The sequence below is a fragment of the Apodemus sylvaticus genome, chromosome 1, assembly GCF_947179515.1.
Source record: "Apodemus sylvaticus chromosome 1, mApoSyl1.1, whole genome shotgun sequence".
Classification (NCBI taxonomy): domain Eukaryota; kingdom Metazoa; phylum Chordata; class Mammalia; order Rodentia; family Muridae; genus Apodemus; species Apodemus sylvaticus.
The window spans coordinates 117,177,085-117,201,773 of NC_067472.1; the positions used below are offsets into that span (position 1 = coordinate 117,177,085).

Below are 24,689 nucleotides of genomic sequence, written 5' to 3' on the forward strand. Positions count from 1 at the left end.
GTGTCTGGGTTTGGTGTTTGTATATGGAATGGATCCCCAGGTGGGGCAGTGTCTGGATGGCCTTTCCTTCAGTCTCTGCTCCAAACTTTGTCCTCATATTTCTTTTGGACAGGAGCCCTTTTGGGTTAAGAATTTGGAGATGAGTGGGCAACCCCATCCCCCAACTGGGGGCCTTGCTTAACCTCTGGGTATGGTCTCTACAGGTTCTCTGTCCCCTTTGTTGTGCATTTCAGCTAATCTCATCCCTATTGGATCCTTAGAGCCTCTTGCTTTTCTGGGACTTGCTGGTGGCTACCCCGTTTCCCATCATCCCCCATGGCTACACAGCTCTGTTCAAATTCCTGATCCACTGTATATCATCCCTACGTCCTCATACCTGATCCTGCCCCACTCCTCTCTTCCTCTCAAGTTTCTCCCAACTCGACTTCTTCATAGTCTTCATTTTCAGCCATAATAATTAGTTTGCATTTCTATCCCTCGTATGATACTCCTTTAAATAATTTTTACTGACTTGTTGGTGTTCAGTCATAGCAAGAATGTTGATGCTTTAACATTTGTGATTAGTTGATACACAGGCAGTGGCAGACTTGTAGTAAGATTTAGTTTCAAATAAATTAAACATACAAATAATGTAAAGTAGGGATTACCAGAACATCCTAACAAACATTTAATAAGGCATACTAATTAAATTTTAATTTAGTTTTACTTTTTCAAAACCAATCTGTGAGAACAGAAAATTTTGATGTTGCTGTTGCCAGGGAGGGTATCAAATAGAGACAAAATAATAAAGCTATGTGGCAGGAAGGACTTCATCAAAGAGCTGGTAAAGATGCAGGGGATTTTATAGCAGGTGGTTTTTTTTGTTTGTTTTGTTTTTTTTTTTATTCGATATAATTTATTTACATTTCAAATGATTTCCCCTTTTCTAGCCCCCCCACTCCCCGAAAGTCCCGCAAGCCCCCTTCTCTTCCCCTGTCCTCCCACCCACCCTTTCCCACTTCCCCGTTCTGGTTTTGCTGAATACTGTTTCACTGAGTCTTTCCAGAACCAGGGGCCACTCCTCCTTTCTTCTTGTACCTCATTTGATGTGTGGATTATGTTTTGGGTATTCCAATTTTCTAGGTTAATATCCACTTATTAGTGAGTGCATACCATGATTCACCTTTTGAGTCTGGGTTACCTCACTTAGTATGATATTCTCTAGCTCCATCCATTTGCCTAAGAATTTCATGAATTCATTGTTTCTAATGGCTGAATAGTACTCCATTGTGTAGATATACCACATTTTTTGCATCCACTCTTCTGTTGAGGGATACCTGGGTTCTTTCCAGCAGGTGTTAGTGATAGAAGACATTGGAGCTGTGGAATGGAGGACACGTGTGTTCTCTCCCTCCTAGTTTTTGTTTTCTTTCTTCCTTTGGATTCTTTGTTTTGATCGAACTCAGAGCCTGTGCATGCCAGGGCTATCTACACTGAATCACACACTCATGAGTCTTACAATTCACTCTGTATGTTCCCTGCTATTGTACTCTGTAGCACACTGGTTCTTGTGCTTTAATAAATCTAATTTGATAAGCTGAATTAGAAACCATGAACATCACATTTCATCAGTTTCCCCAGACTCCCTATTTGTGTCAATGATATTATTAGGAAACCACTGTAAAAAACAAAAACCAAAACCAAAACCAAAAAAACCAAACCATTGTCTGCTATTATAGCTTTGTATTCTGACTCTTCTGATGATATACCATTCTTATCAGGAAAATCATTTTTCAAAATGTTGCAAAGTTAGAAACCTCCCTTTGTTTCCCTGCATGGGAGTAAAGTATTGCTGCCTTGTGAAAATCCTAACAGGTCATAACGGAAGTAACCCTTCCCTAAGTGACTGTTCAGAGTAACAAGTATGCTTAATGATCAGCATTTCTTAATCATAAGAAGTCTGTGGTTTAAAAGCATATTGCATATTGAATACATAGATAAATATCCAGTTTATTTCCTGGTTGTAGGAAATTATATTTTGAAAACTGCTGCCATTAGCCTAGTATTTTTGGTGCAGAGGGAAAATCATCCCTATAAATACGTGTTTTGGTGCAGAACTGTGGAACCACTCCTGCTTCAGTTACAAATGTCTGAGGTAAAAACAACAGTTTAAAATACTTTCCAGAAGTCTCAATACAAGGTTTAAGAGCCAAGATAAACACTTTCAATTTTCTGAGGAAAAGGGACTATTTTTTCTCCCTAAAGAAGTTCTGTCACTGAATTCGTAGTGTTCTTGGCAGAAGTCCGTTTGAATAACTCAGCAAAGGGATTGCTGAATGGTAAAAATATAGCCCTTTAGGAAGGATTACAACCAAACAAAATAGCGGTCTGTGCTTTCTGTACTAGCTTGTGTTGGCAATGAACAGTTATTTTACATGGCATTTGGCAGGTCCAATGGCATTTTAATATAAACACAGGTATTTGGGGACATATTTATTCAATTTATTGTTAGTATTTTAAAGCTAATTGCATAAAATTGGATAATTAAATATAAAATGATATTGTCCTCACTCAGGTCTACTTGTAATGGTTAATGTCTTTTGGCAAGAAGATAAAGGAACATTTTTATGTGTCAGTAAATCATCTTATGTTTTTATCCTGATGTATAACTTGGAAAGAGGAAACTGAGACCCATTTCAATAAAGATAAAATGTACTGGTGTGATTTTTCTTTTTAAAAAATAACTTAAGGGAGTAATCTTATAATTTTTTTCTGATGAAATCCATGTCTCTGATATGTGAATTTACTTAAAAACCAGCACATAAGAGTTTGGTATTCAAAACTCTGCTTACCTAAATGCCAAATGAAGTACTTTCCCTTCATTGGTCTCTTAGTAGATTTTTAAATGTTTCTTCACATACATGGTTTTGTACATGGTGATTGTGATTTTCCATAGGATTTTCCACAGGCTTATGTTAAAGTGGAATCCTGGAGCACTTTAGATGTCTGGCTGGGGGAAAGTAATAGTTGGCAGTTGTAGTTTTGTTCTGTCTTTGCTAGCTGCCTGACTCGTGAAGACATCTGGATTTTATTGATACTACCTGCTATGGATCCCAGCGGAAATTCAAGTCCAAAGGACTATGAAGCATGTTTGAAGGTGCTTTGAAAGGGTGTTCCTCAAATGTTTCACTAGGTATTCCTGATGTCTTGCCCCTTTTGTTCTATTGCTTAGTCAGTATGCACACAATTGTCCTGAGGGTGTGGCCTGCTGCTGTCAGTGCTGGCTAAGTAGGAGTGAGGGTAAGAACTGATAAAAAGTGTTTTCTCCTGTCGGCCACACATTGGCTATGTTCAAGTGTATATTAGTGGGTAAAGCAGTGTAAGTATTTGAAAACAAAAAAGTCCCCAGATACACCACGTCGTTCTGGCTGTAGCCTCAGTTGGCCTGGAGTACCCTGTATAGCTTAGGTAGGCCTCAGCATTACAGCCATCCTCCTGTGTCAGGCTCCTGTTTGTGAGGATTTCAGGCACTTTATCAGATTTAGGATCAAGATGGTTTTATAGTTGTATGGGAATTTTTTTTATATGAAACATGAAAGAATTAACAAAAAAATCACAGTCAAACCTCTAGCATTTAATCCTACTGAAAATTAAAATTAGGAACAATAACTAAACGTGGGTTTCTCATCATCAGGAGGCTGTGTATAAAATGAAGGAGTCAGCAGGATGATGAAGGGGCTTAAAGGTGGGGGTATAGGGGTTAGGTGAGTGTGGCTAGGCGGCGTGGGGGAAGGTGTCCAGGCAGGCCCTTGCCTGGGCACCTCTGCCCCTAAGGGACCACACATACACAGACATGGTATAGAATAGAGTTTATTCAGAATAGGGGATGGGAGTTAGTGGTAGAGAGAGAGAGAGGGAGAGGGAGAGGGAGAGGGAGAGAGAGAGAGAGAGAGAGAGAGGGAGAGGGAGAGGGAGAGGGAGAGGGAGAGGGAGAGGGAGAGGGAGAGGGAGAGGGAGAGGGAGAGGGAGAGAGGAGGAGTGGAGGCCGGCCATGACCACATGGAGGGGGGGGGAAGAGCCCCAGGGGCAGAGAGGTGAGAGTATGTGGGAGAGAGGTGAGCAAAGAGAGAGAGGAGGGGCAAGTAGCCCCTCTTATAGTGGGCCAGATCTCTGGGGCGGGGCATACCTGGCCATTGCCAGGTAGGTGTGGGGTGGAGCTTAGACAAAACCCCAACAGCTACTCTTTAAAAGCAAGTAAACAACACCATTTTTTAAATTAAACATAGTGTCACAGAGTAACATAACTTGGTTACAAGTTGTGAATACTAGCTGGAAATTCTTCCTTACCTGCCCTGTGGCGGCTGCAGTGAGGCCAGCAGTTTGCTTAGGCACCGAGCCTGTAAAGCTTAGACGTGGCATAGCAGCAATCCAGACGTTATTTAGAAATGTGCTGCGTACACAAGCCGTAAATAATCTTATATCCATATGACAACACACTGTGTGTGTGTGTGTGTGTGTCCCTTATTTTTTCTGCCACTTGTTGAGTTCTGGTCAGGCATGTACTAGAAGCTGTTTTCGTCATTCTCGGGCATAGAGTTAGTATTTGTATTTAAAGGAACGTGCTGTTTGCTGCAGACTGCCTTTCTAGTGAAGGCATTTTCACAAGCTTACCTTTCTGTTTTGGAAGTGCCTAATAGCAAGCAAAGAAGTGTTATTCTCATTTTTCACTTGTTTCATACCTACATGAAGGTCATTTAAATATCATTTGGGTTCTGTTTTTTAAAGCATCACTTAAAAATACACAAAACTCACATAAAATTGGCATTAGCTTTAGAGATTATAAGTTCTTATAGGCTAGAATTTTCTCTAAGTTATTAATTTCATTGTTCCTTGCAACAATACAGAAGGAGATTTAGAATGGGAGTCTGTGGCAGGTCATGGGAGGGTGGGGTGGTCATGAAGTGGTTCTCCAGGAAAAAATGAGGATTTATGTATTTCATTAATTTTTAAAAATAATTTTCTTCTTTCTTGAGATTATAATATAATTAAATATTTTCCTCTTCTCTGTTCCAATAACACTCAGTCTTGGGAAACATAAACCATCATTTGCTAGCTTGACTTTAAGTGAACTTATGGTACTCTCTGTTGGTATCTTTAATTTGTGCTGATTCTGATTCTGTTTTGAACAGCAGTGGGTTTGCTGTCTTGTGGTTATCCGAGGAAGATGTCACTGTAGGACAGTTGAGCTACTTGCCATCCATCAGATTTGGAACGAGTGGGAAAGCACAGGAAAAAGTTATCCTAACATCAGCCTCGTTGTGTCACACTTGCTAATCATTTAATAGGACACTATAGAATAGTATACCATAATACAAATGTTTCAGTTTTTTCCCCAAATACCTGTAAAATGTCATGTGAAATGTACACATTAGAAGATGCTTTTTTTTTAATCCTCTATAGATTCAGTGACTAGGCATATATTTTTGAACTGAACCCAAATTCAGCTGAAAGTCACAACAAAATGAATATTTTTTACCATAATCACTTTTTATACATTTATCTATCTAGGTGGAGGAGTGTGTGTGTGCGTGTGTGTGTGTGTGTGTGTGTGTGTGTGTGTGTGCACGCCCATGTGTAGGTCTGAGGACAACTTATAGAAGTTGATTCTTTCTTCACCATGTGGTTTCTGGGTATCAGTTTGAGATTGGAGACAGGCACCTTTACCTGCCAAGCCATTGGAGACAGGCACCTTTACCTGCCAAGCCATCTCTTACCACCTTGATCAATTTCAGGTACAGGCTTTGTTTCTGGGATGTGACTGAGTCACTGACCCAGGGAGGTAGGTGTTAGCTTGTAGATGAGCTAGTAGATGTGGAAGATGTTTTAAGGTGCCCAGCCCTCCCTAGGAGACAGGAAAAGCCAGTCTCCTCTTATTTTTACATTTGTCCATCCCAGCACCTCTTGCTACTGACCATACCTTTATAATTAAATGATAACTGTTACCATATTTCTTTCTTCTGAAAATTCAGAATAAAAGGAGAAGAACACAATTTTGATTTTGCCGTCTGGGGATGCTTAGGAGATACGGGTCTCAGCTGCACCATGTACTTCTGCTGTGACAAGCATGTATGCAATCCTTGATGTTCTGGGACTCAGTCACATACTACAAAAGACTGATATTAATACTCAGGTTGGACAGAAAGCCATTGAACTGACATTTGATTTCTGTGATAGTTCATAGAAGCGTGGGCCCTCACACTGTAAGCACATTGCCATCCTCAGGAATTTTGATTGTTCCTCAGATAATATAAATGCCCCTTGAATTGCAAAATTTCACATTCAATTATTGTTGGTAAGCTTCTTTGCAAGGTGTTTAGAAAAAACATCTGTCTTTGTTTATAAACCATAGGAAAATGGCCAGTGATGCATTGTAACATTTAACATTCACTGACCGCCATGGTCATTTTGTGTGTGACAGATGTGCTAAGAGAACATTCTAGCACTTAAATAAATTTGTACTGTTGCCTTATCTGTTATTCACAATATGTTTTTAGAAAAAACCTGTTGGCATACATTAATGATCACTTCCAGTTTTCATCAGGAACTGATTGCTTTATAAAATATATGCATGTGCCTACTGAGGGTTCATTGATAGTAGCTATGGGTCCATTGAGGTGGCACAGCAGTGAAGGAATTTGCCATGTAGTCTGATGTCCTGAATTCAGTTCCTGCCACCTAGGAAATGAGAGAGCCGATGTCCAAAAGTTGTTCTCTGGCCTCCACAAGTGTACACACATGAAATAATTCATTTTTAAAACCTAGCTGTGCCATTTAAGAATTCTGGCTGTTTCATTTGTACACTGAGAATCTAGCCTTAAACTCAGTAATGTAGTCAGTTGCCATTCAAATTTAATCTTTCATAATCTATGCTAGGTTGATTTTTGTTAAATATTTGGTTTATTTGCTTTGCAGATATACTATTTTTTGTTTGTTGCTTGCTGTGTATTAAAGTTCATTTTGTTGAAAAGTAATTGGCTAGACAGACCTGCAGACAGCTTTCTAAAGCGTGATGGCATGCTGCTTTTCAAAGCCATGGACTAGTACTTTCAAAAGATGGGTCCCCGTGGAGAATCCAGTTTTACCTTGTTATTTCCCATATCAAATTGGTCATAGTACTAACAAATAGTAGTTGAAATATGAAACTTTCCCATAAGAAACTGGAACTTTTCTAACAGCTGTTGTCATGAAATATGGACTAGAAATTTACTGTGTCTCTTAAACACTGGCTGCCACCATCCTCCTGTGAGTCCTTTCTCTGTTAGAATCCTACTTCCATTCTGCTTAGTCATACTGACTTAGTTTTTCTTGTTCTGTCAATTAAGTAGCTACCATTCTGTTCACGTCTACCCAATTAAAGTTCTGTTTTAGGTAAAAGGACCCCTTCCACGCACAAGCCTTTTGTTTATCTCATTTCTCATAATCACTTCTGAGTCTGCAGCTCGGATGCTGTGCTCTCTGACCCTGGCTGTTGAACCTTTTGTTGGAATTCAGCATCTCTCCTCAGCACCTTCTCGCTACTTCCCCTTCCCTTCCCTGTCTTCTCTGAGAGGGCCTGGCATATCCCAAATGTAAGGTGAATTGGCTTTATACTTCTACCATCCATAGTTTGATTCTGTGTCCGTTTTTTCAGAGGACATATTAATTTTAAAGTGCTAGTTTACCCTAATTAGGACCTGTCTGTACTGTCCTTGTGTTTGTGAGACCATTGCTAAAAAATGGTGCCCAAAGCTTGATTTCTGGTTATGTAACTGAAGTGAAAGAAGTTGTAACTTTTTTTTATAAACAGTTAATCAAGGGATAAATTCAGCGAATCTGGAAACAGATACTTGTTTGAGTTTTATAATTTTTAGAGGAATTATAGCTAATGGGTCCTTTCTATATAAAGAGCCTGTATGTCCATTGTGATGTAAATGACACACAGTGTCAGTCTTTGTCTCCCGGAGCTTCAATGAAGCTGTTTGCTTTCTTTGTGGCTGAGAAGGCCTTTGAATGGTATAATTTGATAACAAAAAGTTAAATCAGATAGCTATTATTTATTGAGTGCTTATTGTGTACAAGGTACAACTAGCTGCTTTATAAATATTCCTGGGTAAACCTTACCACAGCTTAAAAAGAGTAGGTACTGAATTGTACTGTCTTACAGGTGAGGAAATTGTGTAATGTGAGAATTTGTATAATGTGCCAAAGACTGCACAACTAGAAACAAAGCATAGATTCAATTGTTCTCTCTAGCCTCAGATGCTGTTCAGTTAGCTAACAAAACCAGTAATTGCCAGTGTTCTAAACTATCACATAAAATATGGAATATGTCAACATATTTTTATTGTATGTATTTGCTGCAAAAATCTAGAGGCAGCTGGCCTAGAGATTCTATTTGGGCATGTGAGAAGTGTCCCTTCTCTTCATCAAACCTACTCTAACTAAGAAGTGGATAGGATCTACTCATTGTCTACACTCGTATCTCCCTGGGAAAGAAATGGTGAGAGACAAATGCCCCAGCCCAATGAGACAAGTGCACCCGGCCCATATTTCCACGGGTCATCTGGTTGGAATTTGAAAGAGCTGGTACTTTATCAGTTGGGTTATGTGGTCCAACTTTCTGTGACTTCTTATTTTTACCTCTTTTTGTCCACATTTTTTTATGGCACTAATCACACAACCTTGATTTTTACTTGGGATTTTAGCATGCCCTTTGGTAACTAAAGGGAATAATACCATCTGTATATACATTATATGGCATGTGATACTTGATATCGTGAAACAGTGGCATGATTATATTATAATAAATCTGATTTACACTGCAAAAGTCTCAACTAGGGAGCTTGGCAGATAAGCCTTTAAAGGTCCTTTCAGCATAATCTTAATTTATCAGAGGTCAGGAGGCTGGTGCTGAAGATGACATGTAGACAGAGTTTCAGCATCATCGGGAAACAGTGGTTAGAGGTGAGTATGTTGGAAAGAAATAGAAGTGGGGGGGCTTAGAGGCATGGTGGAGAGAATATACCATCTTGCTTCCAGACACTACCTTTTTGTCTTTACTTCTCTTAGCGTTTTTCACATTACTTGTAGAAATTTGCCTTTGCCATTCTTACATGTCACTGCTATGTGATCTCTACCCCTTGAGCCTCTGGAATTTCTCTCTCTGATGCCATCAGAAACAGCCTTCCTCTAATGGATATTTACTGTTCCTTTCTTAGAAAGCCCTTCAGCTACCTAGGGGGAGTTTCGCCCCCTGCCCTTATGAACCTTTCCCTTAGTTTGTCTATGATGATTCATTCTTGACTCTTTTCTCTCTCCCTTCCCCCACCTCCTCTTCATTGACTTGTTTTTTGAATCATCCTTTGTGTACGTGTGTATTTGGTACATTGTTTTTGGACCTTAGCATTTCTCAGTGCTTATACTGTCTTTTGGTAAATTGTACACACTTCTGAGCTTTTATTTATCATCCATATAGTAATGATGCCTGGTCTGTTTAGGCCATGTGGCCTCCTAACCTTCAAAGCCACATTTAACTAGTGACATGGTGTTTTTACTGCTTCGTAGACTGAAGCCTTGCCAGCTGGACTTCACATCTCTAGTTCAGTGTTTCTAGCCCTTCCTGCAACTCTTTGCTGTCCTCCAGATCTGTCTGTCAGGAAACAGACATGCCATCCACCCAGCTGGAAGTGCAGGTAGCAGACTAGTTCCTTGTTCTGTCTCTGTCTCCACTATCAGTGCTTAGCTACATTGACCTTAGCTTCCTCCCTCCCTGCAGAGCGCCTTCATCTGCCCTCTCCTCTCCAGTTCCTTTTTAACAACAGCAACGAACACACAACTATGGCCCTGTACTTCAGTTTTAAACCTATTCTTTTATTTTAAAAAATTCCTTTATTTTAATTTATGTTTCTGCAAATCTCTGCACTATAGAATACACACATGTGGGTCCTTGCAACGGCCCATAGAGAGTGTTAGCTCTCAGGGAGCTGTAGTTACAGACAATTTTGAGTCTTCTGATGTGGGTGCAGGGAATTGAATTTTGATTGCTGCAAGAGTAGCCAGCATTGCTTCTCAACCACTGTTGAGTCTTCTCTCCAGCCCCTAACTCCTTACAGGTAGAATGCAAGACTCTTAGTTTCACTCTGTCAGGTTTTATGTGGAGGTCCTTGATCCATTTGGAGTTGAGCTTAGTACAAGGAGATAAGAATGTATCGATTCGCATTCTTCTGCATGCTGACCTCCAATTGAACCAGTACCATTTGTTGAAAAGACTATCTTTTTTCCACTGGATGCTTTCAGCTCCTTTGTCGAAGATCAAGTGACCATAGGTGTGTTGGTTCATTTCTGGGTCTTCAATCCTATTCCATTGATCCACTTGACTGACATTGTACCAATACCATGCAGTTTTTATCACTATTGCTCTGTAGTAAAGTTTAAAGTCTGGAATACTGAATCCCCCTGAAGTTCTTTTATTGTTGAGAATACTTTTAGCTACCCTGGGTTTTTTGTTACTCCAGATGAATTGGAGAATTGCTCTTTCTAGCTCTATGAAGAACTGGGTTGGGATTTTTATGGGGATACCATTGAATCTGTAGATTGCCTTTGGCAAGATGGCCATTTTAACTATATTAATCCTGCCAATCCACAAGCATGGAAGATTTTTCTATTTTCTGAAATCTTCTTCGATTTCCTTCTGCAGAGATCTGAAGTTCTTGTCATATAGGTCTTTCACTTGTTTGGTTAGAGTCACCCCAAGATACTTTATGCTGTTTGTAGCTATTGTGAAGGGAGTCATTTCCCTAATTTCTTTCTCAGTCTGCTTGTCCTTTGAATATATAAAGGCTACTGATTTGCTTGCATTGATTTTGTAGCCAGCCACTTTGCTGAAGTTGTTTATCAACTGTAGGAGTTCTCTAGTAGAGTTTTTAGGGTCACTTAAGTATACTATCATATCATCTGCAAATAGTGATAATTTGACTTCTTCCTTTCCAATTTGTATCCCTTTGACTTCCTTATGTTGTCTAAATGCTCTAGCTAGGACTTCAAGAACTATATTGAAAAGATATGGAGAGGGGGGCAGCCTTGTCTAGTCCCTGATTTTAGTGGGATTGCTTCAAGTTTCTCTCCATTTAGTTTGATGTTGGCTACCGGTTTGCTGTATATTGCTTTTACTATGTTTAGATATGGGCCTTGAATTCCTGTCCTTTCCAAGACTTTTAGCATGAAAGGATGCTGAATTTTGTCAAATGCTTTTTCAGCATCTAATGAAATGATCATGTGGTTTTTTTCTTTGAGTTTGTTTATGTAGTGGATAGCATTTATGGATTTCCTTATATTGAACCATCCCTGCATCCCTGGGATGAAGCCTACATGATCATGGTGGGTGATTGTTTTGATGTGTTCTTGGATTCGGTGGGCAAGAATTTTATTGAGTATTTTTGCATCGATATTCATAAGGGAAATTGGCCTGAAATTCTCTTTCTTAGTTGGATCTTTGTGTGGTTTTGAAAAGAAACTGGGGAAGACCCTTGATGACATGGGCACAGGGGAAACATTCCTGAATAGAACACCAATAGCTTAAGCTCTAAGATCAAGAATTGACAAATGGGACCTCATAAAAGTACAAAGTTTCTGTAAGGCAAAGGACACTGTCAAAAGGACTAAACATCAACCAACAGATTGGGAAAGGACCTTTACCAACCCTAAATCCGACAGAGGGCTAATATCTAATATATACAAAGAACTCAAGAAGGTAGAACCCAGAGAACCAAATAATCCCATTAAAAAGTGGGGTACAGAGCTAAACAAAGAATTTTCACATGAAGAACTTCGGAGGGCTGAGAAACACCTTAAGAAATGTTCAACATCATTAATCATTAGGGAAATGCAAATCAAAACAACCCTGAGATTTCACCTCACACCAGTCAGAATTAGGCTAAGGTCAAAAACTCAGGAGACAGCAGGTGTTGGCGAGGATGTGGAGAAAGAGGAATACTCCTCCACTGCTCTTGGGATTGCAAGATGGTGCAACCACTTTGGAAATCAGTCTGGTGGTTCCTCAGAAAACTGGGCATGACTGTTCCTGAGGACCCTGTTATACCACTCCTGGGCATATATCCAGAGGATTCTTCAGCATGCAATAAGGACACATGCTCCACTATGTTCATAGCAGCCCTATTTGTAGTAGCCAGAAGCTGGAAAGAACCCAGGTGTCCTTCAACGGAGGAATGGATACAAAAAATGTGGTGTATTTACACAATGGAGTACTATTCAGCCATTAGAAACAATGAATTCATGAAATTCTTAGACAAATGGATGGAGGTACTAAATGAGGTAACCCAGTCTCAAAAGATCAGTCATGGTATGCACTCACTGATAAGTGGATATTAGCCTAGAAACTTTGGATACCCAAGACATAATCCACATATTAAATGATGTCCAAAAAGAATGGAGGAGTGGCCCCTGGTTCTGGAAAGACTCAGTGCAAGAGTATAGGGGAATTCCAGAACAGGGAAGCAGGAAGGGGTAGATGGAGGAACAGGGGGAGGGAAGAGGGCTTATGGGACTTGCGGGGAGTGGAGACCCAGAAAAGGGGAAATCATTTGAAATGTAAATAAAAATATCCCAATTTAAAAAAAAAGAATGCAAGACTCCTATTTGCATGGTTTCCTGTATGTGACAAGCAAGGCAGAAATTTGAGTCTGTTGCCTGGATTTGAATAAAACTTACTTGGGGATTATGGGCAAGTTACTTACCTTACCATTGTCTCATTTTTTCAGTTTGTTTAAAGGAAGTTATTCTTAGGGCCTGTAGTTATAGATAGAATTGAATGACCATTTGCCTAATGAGTAGTAATCACTTAATAAAGGTCAATTCTTATTCTTGCAATTGTTATCTAATTTAAATAGTTTTTGAAATTCAGTGTACTCTATGTACTGAATGTTATTTATCTCTTATAGCCTGTCTTAATTTATAACATGACCATAGTCTCCATTTTGCTGATTATGTTGATTGCCAACCACATAAGGCTTTCAGTAGGCAGTGCATCAATTTCAGTTTTCTCTTTTCTTGTTTAGCAGCATGGTCATTACATTCATATATAAGCTCTGCGTATTTATTATTGAATAAGTACTGTATTCTACTGAGTGATTCCTGTAAATAAATATTAGCCTGTAACAATTCAATCAGTATGTTGTCTGCCCCATGTTAATCTGACAAAATGTATTTTTTAGATAAATCCCATTTCTCTATTAGTATTGCATTTGAAGACATGGTGCTTCCTTGTCTACAATGCTCCGTTGCTGCCACCTTAGATTAGAGGCAGCAATTAGCTGAAGTTACAGCAGAGATTAAAGAAATCACATAATTTTATTCGTAATCTAGGTAAAAACAGTTCAAGTACACTATTGAGTTGTCTCTAAATGATGAAATTTCTACATTTCGAAACACACAGTTGAGACCCTGATGGTGACTTAAACACCTATTGGTGTAAAATCCAGCGGGGACTCAGTGGTGAGTGCTCTGCTGATGGGAGATGCCACCTCTAAAACAGGGTTGACAGCACCTGAGGGTTGACTTCTTGATTCACTAGCACACAGACAAGTACAAACACGCACATATACACACATGGTACACTATTATATGAGACCATCTGACATCAAAACTTAAAGCTTCCACAATAATTAAGTCTGCTTTGATTAGCATACCAGGAAAAATAGAAGATTCTAGTTGTATGTAAGCACATTCCTGTAATTCTAGAACCCAAGATGCTGAGGCAGAAAGAACACCATGAGTTCAGGGCTAATTTGAGCTAACAGTGAGTTGAAGGCTTGCCAGAGCTGTATCATGAGACCATGTCTCAAAAACAAATTGCTATTGCCAATATAGTATTTTAATGCCACATTAAACAGCATTATGCACAAGAAACAGAAGTATGGATGCCATAACTATTTAAAACCACCCTCCTTTAAGACATTTATAAAAGGAACTTGTTTATTCTCAGTAGGAAATGAGCTGCTTGCTTCATAAAACAGTCACTTGTGTTTAGATTAGAACTCTTAAAATTGTGAATGTTACAACACATGAGACATGCTCTGTGTTACGTGCTCCTGGTTTGTGCTAATAGTAATGTCTTACAATGTTGAAGAAAGGAAAACACTCATATTTCCTTATTTTTCATATAATAATTAGAATACTTTTAATCAGCATATATGCTTTTTTCCTTGTTAAAAATGTTATTTTCTTAAAAACGTTTATTTACTTCTAGCATTGGATTTTATTTATTTAGATTTAAATAAGTATATTCAGTTCTGGTTGTACAGTGTGTAGATTTCAAGTCAAACTAAATATTCTATAATACTAACAATATAAGTATTCACTATCCAGTCTGTTCTAGTTAAATAAGAGTAACACTTGTAAGATGGTAAAGTTTATTAGAATTCTTGAATTAATAAAACTTCAGGATTGTTTAATGTGTATGCTTAAAATTCCTGTCACCTAGATATTGTGGAATTAAAAAATAAGATTTACTTGTGTAGAAAAATATTTTTGGCATCAGCAGTTACTGATTAGAACTGGATACCTAGGATATGAGCAAGCATCTGTGTCCATATGTACTTCCTGGGAAACAGCCAGGCAGCTAAAATATTTCCTAATAGTTCATTTACTTTCCATCGAGAAAGGATTTCACACTGAGGTCAGTTCTTTTGGAAGGAAGAAATTAGAGCAGAACAAATAATATTTAATCCTCATTTTACAAACCAGTAGTGAGAAATTTAGCCGGGAGCCAGGACTTTCCTTCCTACACAACTGTCCATGATGCTCTTAGCGTCTCATACTTTGGTGGTAAAATACTTGAAAATATTGTCTGCCAAATTCATTAAGCATGTATGGAGAAATTCCTGAGTCAGACCAAACTCCTGTTATCCATGAAGAATTCTGGACTTCATTTTCAGTGAGAATAAATTGGATGCCTTGAAAGCCATCTTATCATATGTCACTCGAACACAGTACTTATTCCTCCTCCCCTCCCCCTTTGCACTGAGTCTGTTAGAAGAGCAAAATTTAATAGGAGCCTTAAGACCTCCAGAAAATAATTGGTATCTTTGATAAAATAGATAAATATTCTTTCAGACACATTTAACCATCAGTGACCATTGTGACATGGTATTTAAAGAAAGTGAGAGGCATAATCAATCTAGAAGTAGTGTTAGACAGCTTCTATCCTGTTCCAGATCCTCGGAGAGAAAAAGTGACACCCTTGGCATTTCTCACTTCTTCTCATCCCTTAGGCTTGTTATTAGCCAGTATGCAGAAAATAAGAGATAGTCCTGATACTCAGTTTGTTTCTCATTGGGTACCTTCTCTGTTTACTTAGATGTTCTGTAAGATGCCAGTAAAGTCATTTATCTTTTCATGAATTTAGTGAGTAGAAGAGTCCTCAACTGTGAATTGAAAATGTGAACCTTTTGATGAAAGATTGGATTGAAAAATGTTCCTGTTTTTTAACAGACTGAATATTTTCATGACTCAGAATAATAAAATGGAAATATTTACTTTGAGGATAAGCCAATTTATATATTGTTGGACATAACACAGACCACCCAGCCTGGACCCTACTGTTTATAGTTACTGATCTTAAACGTCCATATGTTCTTGATGAGTCAGATCTATCTCTGTTCCAACTAGAAAGTTGTCTGTCTGCAAAGGGCAATGATTTCACCTTCCCCACCCTCGTTCCTACCCCAGCTAGTAAAATTCTGTCAAGCAGATTATTTTATTTCTGCAAGCAAAAGGCTTATTTGCAGCTCAGTAATGATAACACTGCAGGGCTTCTTCTCTCAAAGGACAGATGTTTAATATAGTTGGAAAACACTGGACTTATACTTGCCTTCAAGGCAGTTTTTGATCTGTGTGTGTGTGTGTGTGTGTGTGTGTGTGTGTGTGTGTGTGTGTATGTATGTATGTATGTACATATTATCATGTTATTTTTGTAAAATTTGAGGTCTAATGTGGAGCTTCATTTTCCTTTATCCTTGTTTACAAAATTTTAGAATTAACGTTTAGTTTTCAAACTTTTATTAGTTCTATTTTCTTCAACTTTTCTATTGAGTCTCCTCTTCATGCCCTGAACTGACTTCATTATTCATTTAGATTTATTTGCGTTCTCTTTGAATCATTCAGGGGTTGGGGCTTGTGTTCCCTTTGTTTTCCCCTGGATCACCTTTCGACTACTCGTTTTAATTCTCTACATGGACCTTCATCGCATTTACTACCCCTGCGATCTAGTCCATAGAGGTGAGACTGTTTCTACTTTCTCATACTTCTTACATTCCTGTACTGGAACTTGGACATCTGGGATTAGCTCACTGAGTGAAGGGCTTTTCCATTTTGTTTTTTATGTTAGTTCCATTCTTTAAGTTGAGATATTTGCAGTGTCATATGAAATTAGATTATAAAGGACTGAGTTGTTCTTTCCCCATGAACTGATTGGGGTTTTAGTTCAGTAGCTAGACTCCCAGCTTACAATCTTTTAGAAAGGACATTTGGTAAAATCTACTGTAGACTATTAATAGAAGCAGCAACTATAGCTTGAACAGGTCCAGTATGCAAAAAGATCATAATAGTCAGTTGCAGACTCAACCCTTTAACTCCAGAACTGTTGGGGTAAAGGTACAGTGTGGACGCAGATAAGTGGTTGACGAGATTAGGAATGGAACTTTAAGTGTAGCTAATGACTAGTATCAGCTAAGAAAGGAATGAGGCGGCAGGCAGGTAGATGGGTAAAGCTGGGGTGGTTGGTGTTCACATTAACAGAGTTTCAGTATTACTAAAGCTATGGAGAGTTGGAGCTAAGAAGAGGACAGAATAGGGAAGAGAGTGGAAATGAGATAGGAATTAAAAAGTATATGAATTGTGTGTGGAATAATGGAGTATTCCCTAAGAGGTCCAAAACCTTACAAACTAGTCATAAAACCTAATTAACCAATATTTAAAGAAGCAAAATAATTAAGAGAATTTATGCAAGAGTGGGAATTTTATTTAGAAGACAGTAAAATGTAAAATAGATTTTTTTCTTTTTAGAAATTATAGCATCAGTCAACATCCTCTCTCTCTGATTCATTTAACAAACTGAACTGGTGGGGAAGGGGTAGGCAGTTGTGGCTCCAGTTCAAACCTGTTAAACCAGATTTGTTGGCATGCATTATCCTGGTGTTTGAACCAGTTACCTTGTGGGTTGAGTTTCTACTCAGCTGTCAGCGAGTATTATTTTACTTAGGTTTTCCAACCTTCAGCATGGACTGACGCTTTGAGGAAATGCCCAGGCATCATTCTGTATGTAGCGGTTGGCCATCCTTCCAGCAGTTGGATTGCAGTGTCTGAGGTTCCTATGTGGTCATGTCTGTGCTATTGTGTACCATTTCAGCTGGAAATGTTCATTTTACCAGGGCTCTGGCTCTCTCTCTCTCTTTCTCTCTCTCTCTCTCTCTCTCTCTCTCTCTCTCTCTCTCTCTCTCTCTCTCTGTGTGTGTGTGTGTCCACTTTAGTATTGCAAATCTCATTCATTCACTCTTCCTGAGTTCAGCTGATTCTTAGTTACTACCCTACCTCCCACCCCCATTTTCTTGCCCAGACAGTTGTAAGACACGGCTTTCTTTTTTTTTTTTTTATTCTATATATTTTTTATTTATATTTCAAATGATTTCCCCTTTTCAGGCCCCCCCCCACTCCCCGAAAAATCACATAAGCCCCTTCCCTCCCCCTGTTCTCCCACCCACCCCTTCCCACTTCCCTGTTCTGGTTTTGCCCTATACTGCTACACTGAGTCTTTCCGGAACCAGGGCCACTCCTCCATTCTTCTTGTACCTCATTTGATGTGTAGATTATGTTTTGGGTATTCCAATTTTATAGGCTAATATCCACTTATTAGTGAGTACATACCATGATTGATCTTTTGAGACTGGGTTACCTCACTTAGTATGATGTTCTCCAACTCCATCCATTTGTCTTAAGAATTTCATAAATTCATTGTTTCTATTGGCTGAATAGTAAGTACTCCATTGTGTATATATACCACATTTTTTGCTTCCATTCTTCCGTTGAGGGATACCCGGTAGAGCAATCTTTCCAAGTCACCCACAGAAATATCTTAGTTTCTGGTTTGTGGATCACAGTTCAGTCTCCCTTCCCACACCCCTTGTTATTACTTGTCTTTGTGCCCAATTCAGCCCTTGGTTGCATTTCCCCAGCCTTCCTTTCTTTGAAACTGGTGTTGGGGTAGGAGGAGGTGTGTCCTCAGCACCTTTGGCCGGGGTCAGTGGAGGAATCTCCTGAATGCTTCTTTGGGCACATCTTTGGTTCTAGCTGTCATTGCTTGTGATTATGACTTCTTGAGCTCATTTATTTCTTGGACCTAGGGAGCATCTATTTTCCATTTTACCCACAAGTCCTTTTATCTGGTTTTGTTCAAAGATCTTTTAGTAATTCTTGTTAACACTTGACTTTAGGAGTACTGTACTCCAGAAGGGAGTTTCTGCCCCCTTTGTTTGTTTGTTTTGTGTTGTTATCTTTTCAACTTCATCTCTTCTTCATTGATATTTTTGTGTTGACCACTGATTATCCCCTTTGATGAATGTGGTTATAAAATATAACAAACCTCTTATGCAGATGTTCTGACTTATGATGGAATTGTGCTTTGATAAGCCCACTGTGAAAACCAGTAAGTAAAAAGCACAGTCCGTTCAACTGTGCTGTAGCACAGTACACTCAGCATAGGTGTTCTCCATTGTGACTCCAAGGCTCCCTGGGAAATAGGGCTCAGTGCCTTACTCAGCATCCAAGGAGGCTTGCATACTGTCTTATCAGTAGTCAAGAAAAAGAAGAAAAGCCAAAATTTGAGTTAGGGTTCATTTTAAATGCTCTAACAATCCATTGTTGTTAAGGGCTGTTTCACTGAGTATAAGTCATTGCATGGAACTGTAACTAATTTTTAATACTGTAAATATCAATTAAGAAAGAATAAAACACTTGAATACCATGAGAAAAAATGCTACTAATGTCAGAAAAGATGTGCTAAGGAAAAGAAAAAAGCAGCTTAAAATGTACAGAACGAACACCTACTGTGTTCTAGGCTGTTCTCTTGACAGATGGTTTACACAGAACCTCCCTGTATTTTATTCTTGAAACCATCCTCTAGAGGAGTGGCTCTCAACCTGTGGGGTGAGACTTCTTCAGCAAACTTGTATCTCTAACAATATTTTCATTGTGATTCACAGTAATAGCAAAATTAGTTATAAAGTAGCAACAAAAATATTTTTATGGTTGGGGTCAGCACATTAGGAGGAACTATATTAAAGGCTCATAGCGTTAAAAAGGCTGAGAACCACTGCACTATAGGAACCTGCTCACTCTGCTTTATGGAAATTGAGTAACTGGCTTCAACTCGTGCATCAGAGACCAGGCTGTACAGTACAGCAAGACTCCTCCAACTACTTTAAAAGTAAAACTGGAGGGGTTGGAGGGATGGTTCAGCACAAAGAGCATTGGCTGCCCTGCCAGAAGTCTTGAGTTCAATTCCCAGCACCCTCATGGAGGCACACAACTGTCTGTAACTGTAGTCTTATAGCATCCAGTACCGTCTGCTGGTGTGCAAATGTGCACATAGACAAAAATCCATCTACATAAGATAAATAAATCTTAACAACAACAATAAAACTCAACTAAAACTAGGTGGCTGGAATGATGGGCTCCTGGTTATGAGCACTTCCTGGGGCTGGAGAGATGGCTCAGTGATGTAGAGCGCTTGCTGCCCTTGCAGAGGACCAGATCTAGTCCCTGCATCTGGCACCCGAGAGTTCATGCACACACTTGTAGACACACATATATTTGCACAAAATAAATAAAGCTAAAGGCCTCAAAGGTAATAGGCATATCAATAATTTTCTTTTGTTCTGTTTGGTTTCTTCTTACTGTTTTATCTTACTTCTCTGCCATTGTTTGATAAACTGTGTATGTTGGACATTTGAATTTTGTACTAATTATGTAGAGAGTGATGGTTTGAACAAAATAAGTAAAATCAGTGCTTTAACTATGGATATCAGACATGAAGTCTCTGAAATGTATTTCTTTGGCTGTTGAAAAAAGACTTTCAGAGCAGTCTCAGTTGAGAAGGTGATTAAGAAAGGTTTTACTTCCTGAGCTAGAAATGTCAGCAAGACTTGCAACTCTGAAAGCTGCTCAACTCTGAAATGAAACCCTTCCCACTCCTGGTTTGTTTCCCACATTCCCTTAGGGCCGACACAGGCTACTCTGCCAGCTGCTTCATTATAAATCTGTGAGTTAGGCCACAGCTTTCAGGAATAAATCCAGCCTTATTTGTCATATCCTCCCAAATGTGGTGTAAAAAAGTTTTGGCCTGTTTCCCCCAAGGCTGCCTTCCCTGTTCCCCCCAAGGCTGCCTTCCCTGTTGCCCCCAGGGTTCCCTTCCCTGTCCCCCCCAGGGTTGCCCTCCCTGTTCCCCCCAGGGTTACCCTCCCTGTTCCCCCCAGGGCTTCCTTCCCTGTGACATGGCTTACCTTCTTCATGTCCTGGTGGGCTGCTGGTAGAGTCTCCCTTCTCAGACTGGGCCAAGCTGTTTCCACCTTCACACTTTTTGTTTTGTAACAAGAACCAAAATATACTGAGTATAATAGCCTTGTGCTCTAAACACAAAGGCTCTGCGGCATGAATTCTGTAATGTGGAATTCTTGAACTCCCGTGCTGTATTTTCAGTTCCATGTCCCTTCATTACAGAAGGCTGAAGATGTTTATATTATGATAGTAAGGGAATTGGATTCTGATGAAGCTTTCTCCATTGGAGAACTCTAAGAGGCATCTGTTGTGTTTCTAGGGTAAATAAAATGATTCCCTGTTTGTAGTGAAATACTATTTAAAAAGTCTGTGTCTGTGTTCAGGCCCCTACAGTTTGTCTACTTGAAAACAGATTCATGAGCATTATTACATTGAATGTGTATTTCAATAACGGAATTGTTGTTGTCTGGTGAGCTCAATGGGAACTTTTCTGTCTTCACTTGATTCTCCTTTCTGTCTCCTCGGTTCTTGCCTTTGAAGCACGACTTTCCCATTTCTACAAAATGTACAAGTAGAATAAGGGGTGGCTCACAGTCGAAAGTAAATTCCTGTATTTAAGACCAGCAAACAGTACAGGCTTTTTGAGTCCAAAGCCTGCCCATCAGACACTTGGCTGGTGGGTGAATCCAGTGTTCTAGCAAAGGCCTTTGACTGTAAGAATGTGGAGCTCTGAGACACTGTTGCCCAGACTGTGAGAACACATCATTCATAAGATTGGATTTGTGTCTGATAGGATACTACAACCTCAGAAAGAGTCCACACACACTGCTGTGTTGTAAAGCAATGTAGTTTTCACCATGGTAGTCTCCGAGTGGAAGAACCTAAACTACTCCGGATATTAAATTTTTCACCTCGCTTCACTTTTCCTGTGCCCCACAGAGGTCCCTATTCATGCAGCAAGGACAGTTTGAAATAAGTAAACAATTTGCTTTTTTCTTTGCATCTTGGTGAGTTGAAATTGTGATGAGACGGTTTTGGAAGAAGGAAATAGATGTACTTGGAACTCTTTAGGACTCCTCATAGCTCAGCTTCACCCGTCTTCAAGGAGGAAACAGATGAACTTGAATGGTGTATGTGTTTACATGCACATGGAAGATGAACTTGAATGGGGTATGTGTTTACGTGCACATGGAAGCAAGTGTGGAGATGCAGATACCATCTAGGAGATTGCTGCTGCTGCTGCTGCTGCTGCTGCTGCTGCTGCTGCTGCTGCTGCTGCGAGTGTGGGGATGGAACCCAGCATGTATCCTATGCTCTTTGAGCTGCACCCTAACTTTTATTAGCATCTAAAAATGTTTTAAGTCATTTGGGGTGGTAGGCTTGTTAATGTTCTATTCTATTTTCTGGTTGATTGTTGGATAGTCTGATTTTTTTAAAATGACATTGTGTGTTTATTGTTCCCTTTGAAGCTAGGAAAGTGGGGGCACTTTTCTAAAACTCACCTTTTAAACAAATGCTGATTGCAGTTCCCCTTTCACATTCACTGAATCCACACACAGAAATGAGATCAGTGAATCTGGAGCTAGGTAAACTATCTTGAGTTTAAGTATTTGAGTATTTAATTTTTCTCACTAGTATTAAATTTACCTTTGTGTTGAGAGACTGACAGTATGCAGCATCATACGAAGAATATATAAGGAGATATCTTCAGTGCTCTTTTAAATTAAGTATTCCAATCTGTCATAAACAAATTTAGTATGTATCCAATAATAGTGTTAACCTGAGGCTTAAATTAAAAGTGCGACCATATCAAGTTTGAGTGAACCATGAATTTGCAGCTCATACCTTATGTCAGGATTTTAAATTGTGAAGCTTTTCATTTTGCATTTATTTATTAAATCTGTATGTATATGTGTGTATGTGTGTGCTATCATGTGCTTAGAGAGCTAATATCTGTTACATTTCTATCATGGGTACTGGAGATTCAACTCATCTCAGGACATCATGCTTGGCATCAGATACCCCTGCTGAGCCACCTCACTAGCTCCAAGTTGTGAAGAATCTTAAAGACCATTCAATCCACACTCTTTATATTTTCATTTGAAAAATCCAAGGCTCAGAAACAAACTCTTTTAAGTTCTACAATAAGGTAGGGAAAGGGAATTAAAAATCCATTGGTTGGGTTCTAATCACAAGTTTAAAATGGCAGATGAATATTTACCAGAAGGATCAGTGAAGTAAGCCTCTCAGCATTGTCCAAAGGCCACATGTCATTCTCCAGGTCTAGAGTCCATTCCATCCTTTCTACAGAAAGTGAGGGCAACCCTAAGACTGTTCTGAGGGTTGAATTCTATGCCTCTAGTGAGGAAAACCAAGTAGCAGCAGCTGGCTCTCCTTTCTACATTCGGGATTTTAAGTGGTAAACTCCTGTCACCTATGGAGCACTGGAGAGCTTTGCTGTGTTGAGTGATGCACGGCCCCTTCAGTTGTGGTTGCCTCTCTTGTCTCTACTTCTTACTGAGGCAGGTCAAGAGGGGTGGTTGTTGTGTTTGCAGTGAAGAATGTGTTTTGTTTTGTTATGGATAGCTTTATGAATGCAAATGACTTTGCTCAGCCAGTCTTGGTGGTGTGGGCATTCTGACCTCACTTACCCAGTGAGCTGAGGTAGGAAGGTCATAAGGACAAGCCCTGCCTGGGTGACTTGGTAAGAATCTGACTAAAACAGAAATTTAAAAGGAGACTGGAGATGTAGCTCAGTGGTAGAGTACCCTCTAGGCATGTGGGGTGTGTATACAACCCTAAGTTCCGATCCCCTTACTGGAAACAAGCAAAACCAACTAAGTAAAAATTGTTTTAATCTAGTTTTTGGCCTGATACAGCTCTAGACTTAGTGAAGTATAGCAGACAATAATCTTTGGTCATTTTATAAAAATGCAATATACATACAAATTTGGAAAAACTTGCTGTGCTGTCAACTTTGGAAAATCCTCCAATTTATGGTACGGAGTTGACATTGTGCAGAGATCAACAGCTTTTCCCACTTTATAGGGTCATTAAACCTTACTCTCTTGGGTTTGAATACAGAAATTAATAAAACATTGTGTAAATTAGAGCATGGGGGGGGGCGGGGGAGGGAGGGGAGGGGAGAGAAGAGAGGGAGACTCCCTAAAGCTTTCCTCAGACAGACTCTGCAGCAGTCCTCTAGCATTCCCTGCTGCCCTCCAAACAGATTTCTGTGCCCAGTCCCCTATCAGTACTACCCCCAAATCTCCCCTACAGTGACCCATGCTGCAGGTCTGGCCTTCAGACACCATTGTTCCTGGGACCTTCATAGAGGGAACTGATCCACTTTTCCCTTTCCGAGGTTGTTTTCTGATTATCTTCATGGCTTGTTCTCTCCAGGGCTCATTTGTCAATCATGAATTTTACTAACGGGTTATTAGTCTGCATACTCTTGGCTTTTCATTCCTTTCATTTATCTACTTCCTGACTTACCTTTTTCTTTATTGTTCTTGTAAGCGCCCTGTGCTTGAGAGTGGAGCCTCCTACCATCCCAGGAAGGCTTCTTGTTCTTTCGCTATCATTTTCACCTCTGCTTCCCTCAAATTAGAAAAAATGTGGTTTCTTTTTCCTAGAATTTCATATGAATGGTATTATATATAGTGTCTCTTTAACTGACTGGCCTTTTCTCGGATTTGTTTTAAAGATGCTTACCTTTTCAGATAATTTACTTGTCCTCTTTTCATTGCTGAGTACTCTCTCTCATACAGCTCTGCCACAGTTCACGTCTTCATCTGGTGATGCCGCAGGCCACAATTTCATCTGACAATTAATATTTCATGTATGTCTACTTGCAATTTGTAAATCATTGTATACTAAGTTGATTGTATATGTATTTCTGAAAGAGGGCTTTAATTATGAAACATGGTAAAATAGATATGGTATTGGTGTCTGTAGCACCACAAGATTGAAGCCAGTGAGCTTGCTGTAAGTCAAGGCTGTTCAGTGTTCCTGTCTTATGCATGTAAGGTGGCAGATGCAAAGCAGGCTTAGTCTTTGTAACCGTGATGGCTGCAGCAACAGCAGCATGGTAGTAAGTAGCATTG

At 39.5% G+C, this 24,689-nt stretch overlaps 1 protein-coding gene across 1 annotated transcript in view; it reads left to right on the plus strand.

The window, feature by feature from the left end:
- Positions 1 to 24,689, plus strand: part of Tmem135 (transmembrane protein 135) — a 212,116-nt gene that overhangs the window by 152,915 nt on the left and 34,512 nt on the right. The gene's annotated exons all lie outside the window — the stretch shown is intronic.